Source organism: Falco naumanni, chromosome 1, assembly GCF_017639655.2.
Source record: "Falco naumanni isolate bFalNau1 chromosome 1, bFalNau1.pat, whole genome shotgun sequence".
NCBI lineage: Eukaryota > Metazoa > Chordata > Aves > Falconiformes > Falconidae > Falco > Falco naumanni.
The window spans coordinates 115,840,620-115,859,092 of NC_054054.1; the positions used below are offsets into that span (position 1 = coordinate 115,840,620).

Here is an 18,473-nt window from a genome sequence, read left to right on the forward strand (position 1 = left end):
CACAGCTCTCCTTCGGGACATGCGCTTTATTTCACCAACAGGCCAATAATTTTCTTGCCAAAGCCCTATCAAATTCTCATCACAGTGTCTCTATTTAAAAGGATATAGGAAGCTGGGCAACCAAATGGGCGACCCCATCTGTACACCAGTCCGTGCTAAGAGAGGTCCAAGCTCACCTCTGTTCCCAGATAAGTCTACAGGACAGCCACATGCTACCTTGCCAACAGAGCCATGCTACGACTGCACAGGCATGCCCAGGCTTTTGGGTGGGCTTAATGAAGCAGGGAGAGCCCTGTGCTGATGTTGGATGGGGTTTGCAGCTGCTGATGGTCATGCTCTTCAGCTTGAAGCATGTCTGCTACAGTTTCATCCTTTATGGTAGAGCAAGAAGCACTGAACCTGGACTTCCGTGTTCTTTTTTGGCTCCCTGAGCTCTGACTTGCTTAGGAGAGTGGAAGACTTTGTAGTGGGGCTCAGCAGCTCACGCTGGAAGGAGGAAGCCCCCTGAGCTGTGCTTGGCCTCCCCAGGAGCCACCTCCTCTAAGGAGCCTGCTGGAGTGCTGAAGGGGGAGCAAGGGGAGCGAGGAAGGTGGGAAGACCCATCCCTGATGATCTTCCCAAGCACTTGATGGGTGTTGGACTGTCCTAGACAAGGCTAAAACTCAATGCAAGGGCCTTGCCTTTGCCACAAAAGCCTGGCTTTTCTCATAGTTATGTCAAAGATGCTTCAAACTGGCTTTTCAGTGTTTCTCTAAATTATCTGTGTATTCTCCTACCAACATTACAAGTACTTTCAATTCTTTCCCCCAAAGAGCTGAATCTAGTCACTTTTTTCCTCTAGGCTTCAGAGGAAACAGAAAGGTACTTAACTTATGTTTTATTCATTGCAGTCACTATCTCTTGTTAATTTACTTACATTATTTACAGAATTTTAAAGTATTTTGTGTGTCAGGCAGCATCCCAGGCCCTATAAAATGCTAATTTTCAAACTGTTTCAGAGGCAAACATCTTTCCTAGGCCTCTAGGTAGACAAAGGGTCATCCCCATTCTTAATTCATTTTTCATGATTCTATATATAAATGCAATAAAGGCCGCTTGAATGGCAGATCTCAGGCAACCTGCTTCTCCATGTGGTTAGGTTTTATGAAGATCCATTGTGGTTGTGTTACTGGTACAATAAATTTAATTTTTGATCTAGTGCCCTTAATTATTAAGGATGACTGAACCTGGTTTAAGTACAGGAATAACTTAACTATCTTGGATCTTTGCCCTAAATGGGAATGAAACGTACGGTTCAGAAAGTTCAAGCAACTTTCTGAAAAGAAACTAAGTTTTATTTTCAGAGTTGCTTCTTTGCACTTCCTGATTCCAGCAAGAGAGGAAGTGGGGGGAAACCCAAACCCCAGAAGGCTTTTAATGTTTTAGGTTTTAATCTCGTGTCTGCGAGCTCTCGGCAAATTGGTCCTGTTCCCAGCCTTGGGGTGTTTGAATCAAAGTGCTGCGACAGTTGACACCATAGAATTGGGCAATACGTGAAGATTTAGGGACATTTTAAGATAGTCCAAATGTCCGTGACATGCCTGAGCCATGGGTTGCCTGCTGGTCAGTCGTCTCTCAAGGTTTAAGGCCAGTCAGTAGGAAACACTTGACGTTAGATGTCAGTGGCTTTTTGCCTGGCAGGGCATGGCCAGACATACGTAGGAACCACAGCACAGCCTGTCAGCCCCTTTGTCTCTCCGTCACAGTGGTTATTGCCACTGGTGTTTGCTGTGCATCCCTTTGGTACCTCGGTGGTACCTCTGCCCAGCTAAGAGGACGTGGCTGATCCCACCGCTAACAGGGAGCAGGGCTTAAGGGAAAATGAGATATTTTGCATTGCATTGCGTTGCCGGACATGGGAGCAAGTAACCCTGCAGGTCTGGAGCTCCTTCAGGAGAAGGGAAGTCCGGGCTGTGGGTGCAGAGCATAGGTGCAGCGCAGATGGGTGCAAGGGCCAGGCACGAGTCTGGGAGCTGCCAGGGCTGGATTCAGCAGGTAGCCAGGATGCTGCAGCACCAGCACACTCTCCTTTGCAGACAGAGCCCTGGGCTTCTGCTGTTGTTCACAAGGCAGAGCATTTCTCCTCTGCTTCCCCCAAGGTCTTCCTGAACAAGGATGTCTCTTCTCGATCTGTTCAGTCCAACAATGCTTGATGTGTCAAGGCTCCACCATTCTCTGTGGGTGTCATGTCAAGGAGAGGTCAGATTGTGATAATTAGAGTGACTTAATCTCAAAATCAATTGAAAGATAGCATTGTTCTGTTTTCTTCTACCAGAGGGGGATGCTCTGATGTAGTGCCTCTGATCAAAAATTACTGGCAGACTTGAAGACTTCGTCTGAATTTTGTAGCCACTCTGAGAAGCACAGAAGGAATATCAGGTTGCAGACACGTGGTCTTGGCAATTATTTTTCAGTGCTCTGAGTTTCACGAAAGTTTCAGGATTTTTCAGTAAAGGCATCATGGTATGTAACGCACACTAGCTCTGTGAGCTGCCTCCTCAATTAAATGCAAAGTACAGGGCTTCATTGGCGAGATGATCTTGGATGAAGCAGAGCAATGCAACCTGCAACGCCAGCACAGGCAGCCTGTGGCTCACCTTCAAGCCCTCGCTCCTCGGAGGTTGAAGCCAAGTCCCCAGCATCTCACAATACAGGTATCTATTGCTTCATCTGAAAAACCAGCTCAGTGACACAAGCAGGCTCACGAGCCAGTGTGTATAATGGTGTCAGCAGAGGGAAACGTGGCCCTGCACGCGGCACTTGTGATAGGCGATATTGTGATATGAAAGAGCCCAAAATGGCACCGGAGCATCCTGTGGTGTGTAAGCAGCTACTTCTGGAGTTCTTAGTGGCATGGCTCTGCCAGCAGCCAGGCAGCGATGGCCATTGCAGGGTTAGGGTAGGACAGAACTTCATCTTTAAGGACTAGCTTCTTCCTTACTTACTGCCTCTGCTGTTTCTGAGGTTGTTTTAGGTGTAACTGGTAAAGTTCTGGTGAGGCTGGTTAAAATTCCAGTACGTGTTTTTGGCAGGAACAGCTGTGATGTTTCCAACTGTGATACCTTCTTCGGTAAAATGACAGATACTTCTTTTGGAAATGACTGGGAAACCTCAGAGGCTTCCTACTGCTGAAAGCCAGGGAGGTCTTATGGTGGGGCTGTTACATTCTTCCAGCCCTCACTTCGGAAACAAGTCTAAAGGACAGTCTGGTCCAGCAGGCATGGTGGTTCTGACCGCTGTCTCCAAAAAAGCACAGCTAAAATCCTTTTGCCACTTTGCAGTCAGCCTCTGTGTTCCCACGGAGGTGCACACCTCTGATGGATGCTAAAATGACAAGTGGTTCCACTCTGTGCAGCTTTAAGAAGAGCTGAGTGAAGTACAAGGCTTTGCAAGACTGAGACTGTTAACGATCACTAGCTCTGGCTTTGGGGGCTGTCCTTGATGGTAGACTTTGTTTTCGGGGTGTGTGTGTGTGGTGTTCTTTTCCAGGTTACCGACCTCCATGCATGCAGCATTACTCTGCTCACAAATTCTTTGCATGTGCACTGCAGCTAGAAGGAATATACTTAACATACAAAAGCTGTCATTCTACTAGGAGGGAAAAAATCCTATTTACAAGCTTATTTGCTAGATTCCCGCCACCCCCTCTTTCATCTTAAACCACAAATTGGCTTGTTAATAAATGCGAGCCCCAAGAATCTGAATACTGCTCGGACACTTATAAGGGGGTTTCTCTGCAACCAGCATGAGCTGGGGCTGGTTCTGCCTCCTCTGTGTAAGTCAGTGACACAGTCATGGCTTAGGATGTGTTAGGTTTGTCTGCAAATCATAACTGGTAGAATGTGAACTTTGATAGGACTTAAGAATATGATAACTGTACATTCTGTAGGGAGTCATTATGAAATGGGGAAAGGCATCAAAACCTGCCCACTGGGAATTACTGACCCACTGCAGGTAAATTTAAATACGTTCCTCTTCCATCTACAGTCTTGTGGCCACCTTGGTGCCATGTTCCAGCGAACCCATGGATCTACATTCCCACCCATCCATCAGACCTTCATTTCACCATACGTCAGACCATGATTTTCTCTATCAAGTTGACTTGAACTTGACTTACACGCTGTCAAATGCTCTCCCTTTTGCCCAACCTCGCTTCATCTTTTATTCCGCTATGAGGTAAGAAAAACCTTTCCTGAGGGTCTGGCAAATACACATCACGTGGCATTTGCCAACATTGGTTACATCTGAATAAATAAATCCATCTGTTCCCAAAAGGAACCTGCTTATTCTGTGATGTCAAAACGTGGCCTTGGTGACATCGGTTAATCATCACAGGAATTACTGTGACGCCGCAGGCAATTACTGGCTAAGGCAGACGGGAGCTAGTTGCCCAATGGAGGAAGAAAAAGATTATCTTCAGATAAGAGCATGGGAAAAGAAATAATGGAAATTGCATGATAGGTTAAAGGAGCTTTTTATGTGCAGAATGTAGTATTTCTCTCTCTGAAGAAAGACTGTGGCAGAGATGAATTATTTTTTGCAAGGTAAAGAACCTCGAAGGAAATAAACTCTAAATAGGCTGATGTATCCAGATACAGTAGCAAGAGACTGTTTTTTTAAAATGAACTATAATTATAAATCCATGTACCTAGAGATAAACGGAGGGGGGCCACTGTTTCTCCGAGGGCTACACAGGAATGTTTCCGGATCCCAGAAACCTACTTTATACACATGAAAGTTAATGTATTCCAAGCTGGATCTCCCATCTGATAATTTCCATTGCACTTGCTGAAGTGTATTATACTTCCAGGATGTAATTTGCTTTAGTGAAATTGTCATTTTTATTCCTAAATAGCTAGCGACCACTGGGCTAAAGACAGCTCTCCAGAAAGTGACCTTGAAGATCACACACCATTACTGATGCCTTGTTTAAATTGCAGAGAAATGTTAGGACTGCATAATAAGATGTTGATTGTCAGGCTGAGCAAGCAAGCTGAGATGAAGATGATGTGAGGAACTACTGCTTTGCTATCTTTGCCTGGACCATTCAAAATGCTTTTCTTGATTCTCTGTTCATCCATTATCTTTCCTCTGCAAACTTCCTGCCGATAAGTTTCAGCTCTTCTTGGACAAATATTGTTAAGAATAAATAGGGAGGCAGAGGAAAAGTGTTTGTTTTATACCTCGGTGGGGTGATAAAAAGAAATCACTAGGCAGGCTGCAGCCCCTGGACCATTGTTCCTTTGGTTTTTTGGCAGAAGCAGTTTGGGCTGTATTGATTTCTGGTGAAATGAAATGTTAACAAATGTATAGCAGCAATGGAAGATGTTTCCTTCTCTCGCTTGTGAATTTTCTGAGCCTGGAGGATTTTTAAACTTTATTCCCCAAACCCCTGGTTGGAAATTCAGTGAGCTTCATGGGAAAATACAGCGCAACAATTAGCTGTGTGTTCAGCTGGCTTCTCCCCCTGTAGTATCTGTGTCATGCGAGCCTGTCTGAGGTGTCTGAAAATGACACCAATTACACAGCCCCGAAACTTTGGACACCAGGCAGCATAGAAGTGATGCTGCTAACTTTTTCTCCTTAAAAAACCTGATTATTTTAAAATTTATTAACAAATATTCTCTTGTGGGGGGAGGTCCTGGGCAAGTTAGTTTCATTCCTGCCTTAGCCTTTATTTTTTTTCACCATGCTACCATACAAGCGTTACAATACCCTGCAAGCTGACAACGCAGCCTGGGAGCAAAGCTGAGTACCACACTGCTTGAGAAGTGGTATTTCTTGTGGGGAAGAAAATCTGAAGCTTGCTTTGCTATTTTCCGTCTCCTAACGGGAAAAAGGCTAGGAAGGGGAAATTAATGGCGATCAGCCCCTCCTGGTGTCCACCGAATGCTTGCTTTTAAGCAGCAGATTTCATCCAAATCTCAGTAAAATGCATCTAATCTATGTACTTTGTGTTGTTGTACTCAGCTCATAAGCTGCCCTCCAGCACTGCTGCTGCGTTCCACGCTCTGATGCATCAATCCCATAATATTCTGATTCTCCATACGTGACCTCCCTGCACTGTACGGCTGTTTGCAGGGTTATCCAGGTGCACCACACTGTAAGTACAAGCTCCCAACACACTCTCCCTCCTGTAGTTTACAGCTTTCACTGTTCTGGCAGGGAACAAAAGGATCTGACCTTCCTGAGGGCGAGCGGGGAAGTTACTAAATAACCAAGTTCTCCCTTTCCCAAAAGGCTGTAAATTGTGCTGAAATAGTGGTTTCACGATATGCCAGATGAGAAGCTGCTGTAGGCCACCAAATGATTTTTAATTGGATGCGTACCAGAGGAAATGCTTTACCCTGGAAAACTCCCACCTTCCCTCCAGTGCTGAGCACCCACGCTGGCTGCCAGCTCTTTCCCACCATCCTCTTGCTGGAGGCACTGGTGATGTCCATGGGTTGGGGATGGTCATGGTTCACCCCAGGAAAGGATGCCTTCCCTTCCCCCGAGGCACAGGGATACCATCCAGCTTTCAAATGGCTGTTAGCCTCTCCTTTGAAAGCTCAAAGGACAGCTCAAGGTCTTTGGACTTGCTGAAGATTTGGCCAGGTGGGATGGACCCAGGTGCTGGGGTCAGGGTGGGCAGTGCAGGCAAGCCCACAGCACCCTGTGGGTTTGGGTTGGTTGGTCTGGGTTGGGGAGATGAGCTAGAGAGATGAGGGCAAGTGGAGGAAATGACTCTGTTGAGGAGAACTTCATAAATGGTGGCAAAACAAGGTCCCAAAGCCAGCAGGTGAGTGAGCTGGGTTTGTGCCATGTGTCCTTCAGCTGCAGCTTACACTCGTGTTCTTGCCTTTCTGCAGAAGGCAAGACAGCAAGCACTGCAACAGACTTCTCTCTTTGACTGTGTAACTTTTATTAAACACCATAAAAAGCTCCCTTTCTTTAGAATATAGTCCTTCCAAAAGGGCTTCTACACACTCTTTCTCCTCCTCTTGGTTATTTTTTCCGTGCTTTGACATCATTACATGAGGGACACTACCGAGCTCCTAACTGTGGAAGAAATGGTTCTGTGCCAAAATGTTCTGCTGAAAAAAAACCCAAAAAAAACCCACCAAACCACCAACCCCCAAGTATTTTCCATGGCTCCATCTAAATGCAGCCAACTTGATTTTCTGTAGCTCCGGTTTTATAGGAGAGATTTCTGAAGTCCTGCCCTGAGGTCACCAACTTGTGGGAAAGTAACACGTGGTTGACCAGACTTGTGATTTTTCCCTCTCCAGCCAATAAGTATCAGTGCTACTTTTCACACTACTGGGGAATGACCCTAATTAGGCTTATTAAAGTTAGTTCTATATTAATTGTGTGGCCGTGATCCTACAAACACCTCTGCATATGTACAAACGTTATTAATGTTCAGAGTTCCTGCCAAAGCCAGTGGGGCTGGATCCGTGCTGAAGCTTGAATGTGTTTATTAGGGCTGGTGAGAACAAGGTCTGTACCCAGACTTTCACTGCGTTTTGGTGTAAGAAAGGACTTTCTGATCACTGATGCAGTGTTTTAGATAGGTTGTCTAGAGACGGAAGGAAGAGTTTCATACAAAATAAGACCTGAATGAATGATTTCCTCAAATTAAAGCCCAATCCCAAGATTTTGTGGTTTTTTTCTTTTGAGGAAAAGATGGGTTTAACTTATTTTTATACCATGTTGTTGTGGCTGAGCACTCTATGGGTGCCTTCCGAGCTCCTTACCAAGTGTTGCCACTGCTGCACCAGTTGCAGTTTCCTCGTGCGTTTCAGCTGCAAAACAACGTAGCCATCTCCAGCAGCAGGCAGGAGCAGCACTGCTCACAGGGCGCTGCCAAGGGCATCCGAGCCATGTGAAGACTGGCTCATGTCTCATGCAGCTTTACCACCCAGAAATGCTGTTCCTGCCCATTCCAGGACCATGGAAGTGAGCAGTAACTGCAAGAGGTGACGAGGGGCTTGAAGCTGTGCCAAGCTTGCGTGCATCCACCTGACGTGTAAGGAACGCTGACCTTGCACCCTCCGGGGCTGGCACTGTCTTGGCTGGAGACCAGGTGTCCCCTGGGGACCAACAGTAGCCTGTCCCTCAGGCTGTTCTCCGTCATTTCATGCTTCAGTAAGACAGAGCAAGTTTCTTCATGAAACTTCTGAGTCTTCTGCTTGTCAGGTCTCTGATGCTGGGCTGTGATCTCCAGGAAAGGCCTCCTGGTGTATTTCTTTGTTCTTTGACTAATTGGAGCCTCAGGAAGGAGATGTGCACCATGGGCACGAGAGTGCTGCAGGTTCAATTCGCTGCAGCATGTCCTATTGAGAGCTTCCCAAGCTTCACTGCTGCCATGACTCAAAGTGTGTTTTCTCCTCTGGGCTATGGTTCATTAGTTCATGAATTAAACTTATTGCTTCTTTAGACAGAGGCTCTATGAGAGCATCCCATTGAGTTTCTTAACAGTTCTTGGGTTTGGTGATTCTGAGCTATTCAGAAGCCTGGTTTTGAATGTGTTGTAACAGATGGAAAGAATTCAATTGATTTGGGGGGGAAGTTTCCTTTAGGTCATTCACAAAAAAGAAGGGACATCACCTGAATGTGTTCCTTCAGAGCACTTCTTCCTTTCCACTGGTTTCACAAGAGCTGAAGAGCTGGGCAGCTTGGTTATGCAGGAGAGCCATCACAGGTCAAGGAAAGCCCTCAGCCCTTGTCTGGACCGGGTAGACAGCTGAATCTGAACAGTGGCTCTTATCACAAACGCAATGCTACCATTTGCTGTGGAGATCTCTAATGAGCCAGGAAGGCTGGAATTTTTCCAACACGTCACTCCTGTTGGCTGCCCTGCTATTTGGTCATGCTAAACGACTAGGTAAATAGGCCTTTCATGAAATCTAACACCCGCCCTACCTAATCCCCCCTGCCTTCAAACTGTGGGGCTAATCAGTTGTTTTGACATAAGTGGGATCCAAATTCTATAAGGAACATGGCCAAGAAAAGTTCAAATCCAAGACCAAGATTAATGAGAACTTCAAAGAAATTTACCACCAAATGTTACTAATTTAGTACACCCTGTGTTTGAAACCAATGACCTAATTGGAAACTATATTCTTTAAAAGCCATTATGTCCCAGCTCTTTAGTATTCGGGAGGTGGCTTCTGAGATCAGAGTCGGTTTATGTCATTTGGTAGCATGGCACAGCAGATTTTTACCCCCACCTTCCTAAAACTGGGATAAAATATCCTGCTGTTGACTGCAATAGGTGATTGTGCTCTTAATTCACAATAAATAACAGATTCATAATCTGACAAACAATTTCCCTCTGCTCTTCAATAACTGAGTATAATATTACAAATCCTTTAAAGCTGGTTAAAGAAATGAAAGGCCTGATTAACTTGGCAGTCATGTTGCCAAAAAGTCAGCACATTAAAAAAAAAAAAATGTACTTAGTGTAAAAATTTACTTTGTTACGCTGGGCGGTTGGTACATCTGCCTTCCTAGGATTTCACTGAGGTCTAGACAAGTACATGGGCAGAAAAGCCAAGGAGAAAATCAAATCACTGATCCCTTTAGCAAAGACCCACCAACTTGCTGTGGAGGTCGGGCATGCTTTGGTGAGCTCAGGCACATCCCTCTGCCTTACCTTCTTCCTAGCACTGCCACAGGGTTCCACACTTTCCTGAAAGGGCCCTGCTGTCACCTGTGATGGGGCTGTTTGTCCTGCACCAGACCATGTTGATGCTCGTGCGGAGAGCCGGGCTGGAGGCACTCATGCTGCAGAGCCTGCAGGGTTCTCCCAGAAGATGAGCTCAGTGAGGCCAAGGTGTGGGACTCATCTCACCTCCTGCTGTGGGTGAGAACGTTCCATAGATGTAGACTCTAAATCACAGCTTTCTGTATGTGAGGGAGGAGGAAAATGTTTCTACCATGCACATTGACTTTAGTGTGAATGGTACCATCTTCTGGCAGTGGCTGTTCCCCTGCTCTGACTGCAGGGAGATTGTGGTGACAGCTCAGACTTGGCTCTTCACCTCCTGAGCATCAGTGAGGATGCTCAAGAAGATTCCCCACCCTCAGCAGTGTGCCCATATCCCACAGGCAGGCTGTGAAGGAGCAGCACAGCCACCCCCACTTTGCTGAAGACAAAGTGCCCTATACTGGGATTGCGGGTGGCTGCATGGTGAGGCTACGCCAGGCAGCAGGGATGTCAGTTTTTATAGTTAGAAGTTCTTCAGTTCAAAAGCTGTGAGACTTTTTGAAATGACAGATTTTATTTAAAGTAATGAGAATTTATTTCTTGCCATTGAGGTTACTGGTGTCTAAGAAGCAGCTGTGAAGCAGTGTCTTCTCAAAAAATCTTAATTGATTGCTCTGGGCAAAATAACAGCTCTGGAAGGATCTGTAGAGAAAGTTTTGGTCCATACACCTGAATTAAGTTAATTTTTTGGGATGTACTGCAATCCATTTCAGACACTGCAGAGGATCTGGGATACCACATTTACAAACACTACCATCTCCCATGCAGTTCTTACCCCAGCGCTAAAGTGGCAAACAGACCATGAAAGACGAAATGTGGGTTTTGAACACAAAGCCAGGCTGTGAGCTGCTTACCTGCTGCTGCAGAGGGGAGCCAGGAGTTCCCCTGGGGCTGGGGGACCCAACCGTCAGGCCTGCTGTTCTCCAAGGGTATTCCAGCAATCTGGAAATAAAAGATAATTTCTAATGGAGATTACATGATGTCTCAGGCTAATAGCTGGTGTTTTCCTTTCCCAAATCAAAGTGGAATTCCCCCTTTCTGCCTAACTTACATGCAGAGAGCAGTTATCGGTTAAAAAATAAATAAAAGAACAGCAAAAGAGAAAAGAGGACTTGATCAGGCTGGAGCAATTTGGATACACGCGATCTTTAAGAAAGATTCCTGGTTTTCACATCAGTGATATTTTGCCAATAACTGCTTAGTGAACATCAAGGAAGGGTTCTCTTGGGTCATTTTCAGAAAACAGTTAAAAAAAAATAAAATGGAAAGGAAAGGAAAGAAAGAAAAACTGATTCTTGCTTGCGTATGGGTTCCCTGGCACGGGTCAGGTACAGCCTGGTGGCACTTAGGGGGGGGTTGGGCACGTTCAGCTGAGCTAGACGATTCACCCCTACCGAAGACATTTCTGTGCGTGCCTGGTGTTAGCAAACTCATCCATTAGGCATTTATTAATTTATGCTGGACACCGATCCTTTCCAGCTCCGACGGGACAGCAGCCCCGTTCAAGGCGGTGCTGAAGCACACTCTTAAGTTGAAGGACTTGGTTAGCAGCCCTGCATCTGCTGGGGAGGGCTGGATATTTAAGTGATTTCCTCTCCAGGGCGTTACAAGCCTTGTGGGGTTTGTGCCACCTTAGGAGCCTGGGCAGAGCTTGAAAGGTTTAAGTGCAGGAGAGACTATATTTCCCAGAAAAGGGAAATTTGTATTTTATAAACCTCGCAGTACCCATTTTGCTCACATCCATTTTATGATTATAATTACTTAGATTACTTTTATTTTAGATGAAGGAAAACAATAATGAAAGGGTAACTAAATAAAAAGGCTCAGAAAAAGAAGGAAAACACTGTGGTTTCTGTTCAGAATTTTTAACCCTTCAACAAGAAGGAGGGCTGGATCTTTAGAGGTGGAGGAAAAGGCTGGCTTGTAGCTACATACAGAGCATGAAGATTTCAATCTGCTCTTTTCAATGGAGCATTCATTCCTGCCCTGAAAGAAAGGTGAATCTCCATGCCTTTTCTGTGCTTAAATGAGTTGTGACTCTCCAGATGTCTGGAACAAAACTGGGCATTATAAATACATATATATAATAAATATTATATATCTACACACAGGGTTTAATACATATGTATAATGCAGTTTAAGTGAGTTTAGAGGGCAGGTCCATACTCCAGAAGGTCCTTTCCATTGGCACCTCAGAGTGACAGGCACTACAGAAACCAGCGGCTCACCTGTGGATGCATCTCTGCTGCTGGCCACTTTGTCACGGGTGAGTTACTGATGCACACAGCTGCCTGGTCAGTGCTGGGAATTTCCAGGAGACTTTGTCAAATGTGGGGGGTTTGATGGGGAAAAAAAACCCACCCAGATTTTTCTGCCAATGGGAGGTCTACAAAAAGTAGGGGAGAACCCCACTACCTCCATCCTTGCTGGGGTGTACAGAGAGGGGACCGCTGCAGTGCTCAGCCCAAGCGGGGGGGCTGCGACGGGCACCGGGGGCTGCAGCGTGTTGCCTCTGTTGATTCGTGGTCCCACCCTCAAAAAATGGAGCAACTGCCTTCGTCCCTGGCTGAGCTTGTCTGAGCCTCTTGCAGCTCTCACTGCCTGATGTCCACTATCCACAGAGCAGCACCAAAGGCCTGTGACCACCCTCACCCCCCCACCCCGCCCAGGGCTCCCGGATGGGCTCTGAGTCTGAACGAGGCTTTTCAGCTGTGAACAACAGATTTTACGTGAATTAGATAATTAAGATAACAGCCAGTTAGGGTGTTGCTGGCAGGTTAGGCTCTGGCTGCAGGTTCCAGCGCAGAGCCCAGCCCCGAGGTCCGGTGAAGGGAGCTCTGTTCGATGCTGGGGTTGTGCAGGCGCAGTGGAGGAGCTCAGAAAGGCAGCTGCAGTGCCTGCAACCTGCTACAGTAAACCAGAGACTATAATCCTGTAAATGCCTTGGAGTGTGATAATTGCTAAAATAAAAGAAACCTTGAAGCAGGGACTTGTGATCGCTGGAGACCTCGTGTCTTCATAGACACCCCTCATACCTCTTCCAGTTCTCATTTCAGTGGTGGAAGCTGCCCTTCCTTCTCCCTGTAACCTGTAAGACCCCACAAAGGTCACAAAACTTGTTCTTTCCAGGAGCTCCCACCGCATTGGGCTATGCCTGCATGTTTGAGATGCCCAAAGATCAGAGGACCATCAACACTGCCTGGATTGGGTTTGCTGAATTTTATTGACCTTTTCTGAGTGTTCCACTGAAAAAAGGGACTCAGCATCTTTTCCTGGTTGCCTCATGAGCCCCAAGAAGCAAGTGCCATGTTGTACCCGCTGCAAAGTGCATGGCAGGCTCCTAGGGAAGCAAGCAGATGTATTGGTCTCTGTGCAGTGGCAATCAGGAAGGGAATTAAAATTATTATATGTTGCCATGGTAATGAAGTCCCAGGATTTGGCTAGGAGGAAAAGTGAGGTTGTAGCTAGCTGCTCATGAATTCCTCAGTAGGCTTTTCAATACTCTGTTTCCTTTAAATGAAATTGGAGAAAGACTTGCAGTTCATAGTGGGGATAAAATTTTTATGAAGCTAAATCTAGGCAGTGTTTTAGTGTCAGTCAGCATTAACCCACAGCATGAACACATAAATAATTGAAATTTCAAATACCCCAGTGCTCTGGGTTAGAGCAGCAGCAGCACTCGAGGGCTGGTGCTCCGCAGGCAGCCCTGGGCAGCCCAGAAGCTGACGAGCCTTTTCCCGAGCAACCTGGGCATCCTGGGCTGGATGAAAACACCCTCCCCTGCATCCTCCCACTGCCCCACTTTACAGGATTTCTTCTGGCCAGAATCAAACAAGATAAATCTGACAGGTTTCCTCTGGCTTGCCGCAGGTGAGTTTAGCTGCTCAGGGAAGTCTCTGCAGCGCTCTCTTGAAGATGAGGTTTCTGCTCAGTGGGCTGGGGTTTGTGTGTGTGAGATCGGCTCGGCCCTTGCCAGGAGCCCATTGAAAGAGAATCCTGAAACAGGTGGACAGAAAAATAAACACAGCTAATAAAAAAAGATCATAGAAATGTAGCAGAGTGAAAAGCTTGTGAAGCGTTGCTTGTTCGTGAGGGTCATGATTGGTTTTGAAAAATGGATATTTAATGAAGATTTAAAAAAATAAAAAATTCTTGGGCTTTTTTTTTGACCAACCCTTCCCTTAGTTCCCCCTTACATCTATAACAAGCTTAAGTAAAGCTGGCTGAAAATTAATTTGCAAAGAGAAAAAAAATAATTATAAAAAACAACTTTTGAAGTATTCAGCAAGAATAACAGTAGGAAAAGGAAGCTGGCCCCAATTTTTTTCTCAATTTTTATTTTTATAATTCTTTTTTCTGCTTTTTCTTCCCATCTCCCTTTTACAGAGGCAAATTGGGAAGGTAGAGGGTGAGAACAGATCACTTATCTGCAGAGCAGGACAGAGGGCCAGCGGGAAAAGAAAGGGAACAAAAGCAAAGCAAAGCAAAGTGGCAGGTTTGAGGGCTTTCAAGGACCATTTTCAGGGAGAAAAAAGAGACATTTTCTTGTGACAGTGAGATGTTCTACATAGACAAAGGGGCTCAGATGAAAAATGCTCACGAGAGAGAAAGAAATTGCACATGAAGACTTCTTCCCTCTGCTGTGCTCCACCGAGGAGCTGGTCAGGGAAGATGGAGAGGGGGCACCCCAGCCGGCTGCATCCTGGTGCCCTCTGCTCCATGGCTCGCCGGGCACGGGTACAGCTTCCAGCCCCGTCCCCCTCTGCTCCGCCCGGGACCCTCGTACACACTGCCTGCCTCTGCAGAGCCAGCGAGCTGCTTGGATCTTGCAGCAGACCCTGCCAACGTCCAGCCCTCCAAACCATTTAGTTTCCCATGTTTATTCCCTTGTTCCCATGCAAGCACTAATGCCAGGCAGGATCGGCAGCTGCTGGGAAGGGGAAAACTCAGCTTGTCGTGGCAGCAGCATGGATGTTCGTTGGGTACATACATGTGCACAAGTGAAACTTCACCCTTGCTATTGCAAGATGGGTTACTGTCAGCTTGGCTGAGGGTGGCTGTATCCCTGCGCTGCAGCATGCATCGGTGTTTGTTCAGCTCTGGGGGTTGATAATGTCAGTCTCACAACAATAATCCCACTGTGGTTAGAAAACAAGCATTTGACTGTTAGAGGACACAAGTGGAGGTGGATCAGCTTGATACTGCGAAAACTGTTGGATGAGACATGCCACAGCCCCCTTCACCTTCCTTGGTGTGGAGCCGCAGCCCATCCATGCTGCAGTCAGGGTGATTGCTAGGAACAAATATCTCAGAGCCCTTCTCAGCTCTACAATAACTCTAAAAAGCTGAAAACAAGGGTGAAATAAAGAAATCAGCACACCATCACCTTCTGCAGGGCTCCTGCCTGGTGCCTCTGCTGGGCAAGAGAAAAAGAAAGGGGGTCCCTGAGGAGCTACCCTTGCGCCGCAGGATGGCACAAGGGCACATCAGTCCAGCTGTGGCACTGGTGAAGGCTGGAGGGTTGCAAGCACTGAATTTCATAGAGGTTGGGAATTTGTGGTCCATCCCAAGAAGCACACCTAGCTCTTTTCAGCAAGTGTTTCCATTTCCACCAGTGATTGCGTTTGCTATAACCCACCTGCCAGAGAGGCTGGGCTTGGTTTTTGCTGCCCTGGCACAGCTGGGATGCCTGGCCAGCTAGAGGGCTTTTTTCCCCTTACCTGCCTCTGTCCCTGCACCTCCTCCTCTGGGGTGGGTTTGCAGTGGACCTTCTCTGAAAAACAAGCAGCACTGTGTCCTGGAGCTGCCTCTGGGAGCCTCCAAACCCTTTCAGCAGCCCACCTTCCATATTAATCCTGGACAAGTGTCTTTTGGGCCCTTGTAAGAGGGAGCAGCACCTGGAGGCAGCTGTGGAGGTGAGGATGGAGCACGGAGCTCTGAGCAGCCAGAGCTTCCAGAAGTGCCTGGGGGAAGAGGAGTCCTGACCCTGCAAGAGGAGGGTCTGGGTCTAACGGCCCCAAGGAGGGATGATGCTGGAGGGGGTTAGGGTGGGGGTGTTTCTTGGGGGGAGACCCAAATTTGCAGCAAAGCTCATCTCTTTGCGAGGCTGAGGGGATGAGCATTTTGAGCAAATGTTGGACGTTAAAATAAATGTTAGTGGCTGTTGCATGTTCTTTGCCTTCTCTCCCTGCAGAGCGGTGGGTGGATGCCAGTCTGGGGGGGTGAAGGGGGCGCAGGGGACCTTCCCCACTGCTTAAGTTCCCCCAGGTACCTTCTGTGGAGCCGTTGAGGGGAGCAGTGCTGCCTGGCAGGGACTTAGCACACCAAGAGAAAATAAACATGAGGAATTACTCCTGGCTCTTTCTCTTTGGTGCTACACTTGGGCTGGCTCCACTGCAACATGTGGATAAAGTGCCAGGCTGGCTGCTGTCGGATCAGGAGGTTGATTTTGGATCTGGCTTTTTTGTTGTTGTTTTATAGCCTGTATGGAAACAAAAGTGCCAAAGGAAAGACATTTTTTTTCCACCCTACTGTGCTAAGCCAAGCCAGACCCATGCGATTGCTCACTCAGCCCGGGAAGCAATGGTCTGCAGATACTCTGGGACACAGAGGTGGGCAAAGTTGCTTATTTAAAACAACTTTTCTTCTTACTGCTAAGTTTGAATGACTTCTAGAGCTGGTCAGAAATGGAAAGCCACTGTGAGGTGTCTCTGGTGGGATTCTTTTGTGTCAATTGTTTACCTTCTGTAGACCTTAAAATTGGTTATATTTTAATTTTTTTTAAGTTCAGAAATGCTCCGATGAACCTGATTTTCCTTTTTTTTTCTTTCTTTCTAAATAATATTTCTCTATAACTGCTTAGATACAGTTTCTGCTTTCAGTACAGATTTGAACAATTGTCAGACTCAGTTTATGACATGCAATTTTACAATGTGCTGATCCTGAACAGAGATTTTTGAAAACTCTTCCGTTTAAATGGTTTATCACCCAAATGTTTCCAAGTCAAAGCTGACAATCGCAAATCTCTGGTAGCATGTTGAGGGAAGGGCTGATGTTATATCTGAGATTGGGGTTGATTTAGATTTCCTGCTAAGGAGCATGGTGCAGGCTGTAAATAAAATAAGCAGGGAGAAGTTAAATCTGAGCAGGACTACAGTGTTTTTTAAGAGCAATTCTTAATTAGACAAAAGTTTCTCTAAAGCTTTTAATGGCTTTTTCTGATAAAGGCTCCCATTTAGGTCAGTTTCATATTTTTTCAAAGAAGTAATATTAAACTGTTAAATCCCCAGAAGTAACAACATGCCAAAACAACCAAAACTTCCAGCTTAAAAACAAACTATATTTTACTGAAAGAATGAAAACTTCCAAAGGAAGTATGAACTGCTTCTTCAGGAAGGATGGGGACTGGGAAGACCTTCCACTTACTGAAAGCATTCTTCCAGCAAAAGCCACCTAAAATAAATTCTCATTTCCCATTGGAAATGTACAGATCTCCTATCAGCTGGAAAACATTGTCTTTTGGCATTAAAAGTAATTGCTAGAAGTTCTTAACCAGAAACAGAAGGTAGGCTGGGTAAAGGGAAACCTCCGTGGGATGTGTTGCCTCCCATTTGCAACTGTTTCGAGGGTCGGAAGGCATCTGAGTAGGGACGGCAGGTCCGCGGTGCCTGGCTTAATGAGGCAAATCATTGCAAAAAGACAGGTCTTTAGTGGCAGGCACTGGAGGTGTTGAGTCTTTATTACAGCGTTCTCAGGGGTGCTCCTTTTAATCAATGCCTGGATGGTCAGATTAGGTCTGTTTGCTCTCTTTGGTGAATTACTGTGCAATTCGGCATTAACGAAGGTCTAATTTTATAGTGTTATTGTTAAAGAAGGTAATACAAGCCTGGGAATACTGGCAAGGAAATAAACTTTTGAGGTCCATGCCAGTAGTCAGCTCTCTGAACTAGCTGTGGCAAATGAGTAGATCAAATAGAACTTTGACTTTCAGCTCCAACAGAGCCACCACCCATTTTGCAGACTTGCCATTAAGTTCTCCCCAATGCTTTTTAATTATGTTTCTGTTCTTCCCGTTTCTCTGGCGAGAGAAACTGGCTGCAGGGGAAGGACCGTGGTTCCTCCTGGTACCATCTGTGCCAGTTAGACTTGGGAAGCACCGTAGACTTCAAAATGCTGGAGCTCCTGCCAGAGGGCTCATATGACCTAGACTTTAGAGCCTTGCTTTTGACAGTGCTCATTGGAGCTTTCTTCATTTGCCCCTTGGCAGCTAGGTTTGGCAGACGAGTGATGGATCTTTTGGCTTCTGTTTTACCAGGGAACTTGTTTTGTGAAGGTGTAGAGATAGCATAAACCTTCACTGGTGATAGAAACAGATTCAGACCAGTGTAGTCTTAATGGAGACCACAGGGCTTCCACGAGTGTTTGCAAACCAGACCTCTGCACACTGGTGCTTGCAGTCACAGCAGTTTCGTTGGCTCAGGTGTGCTGGTTCTGGAGGCCAGGACCAGAGCTGAAAGGTTATTTTGTGCTGTACCTATCTCACCAACACTTTTAAGGGCAAAGTAGCTTCCTGGCTCCTGATAGATGGCCTTGGCTGAGCCGGGAGCTGTTTGTTTCTCCCTGTCCCAATGTCATCCTACTGCTGCTCTGACTGAACCCAGTGATCTGGGATGACTGTCAG

General features: G+C 46.3%; 1 long non-coding RNA gene across 1 annotated transcript in view; it reads left to right on the plus strand.

The window, feature by feature from the left end:
- Positions 1 to 18,473, plus strand: part of LOC121081316 — a 95,061-nt gene that overhangs the window by 20,159 nt on the left and 56,429 nt on the right. Inside the window, exons 3-4 of the long non-coding RNA XR_005825645.1 lie at positions 4,027 to 4,215; positions 6,010 to 6,142. This is a non-coding gene — a long non-coding RNA (uncharacterized LOC121081316). The remainder of the gene's footprint in view (positions 1 to 4,026; positions 4,216 to 6,009; positions 6,143 to 18,473) is intronic.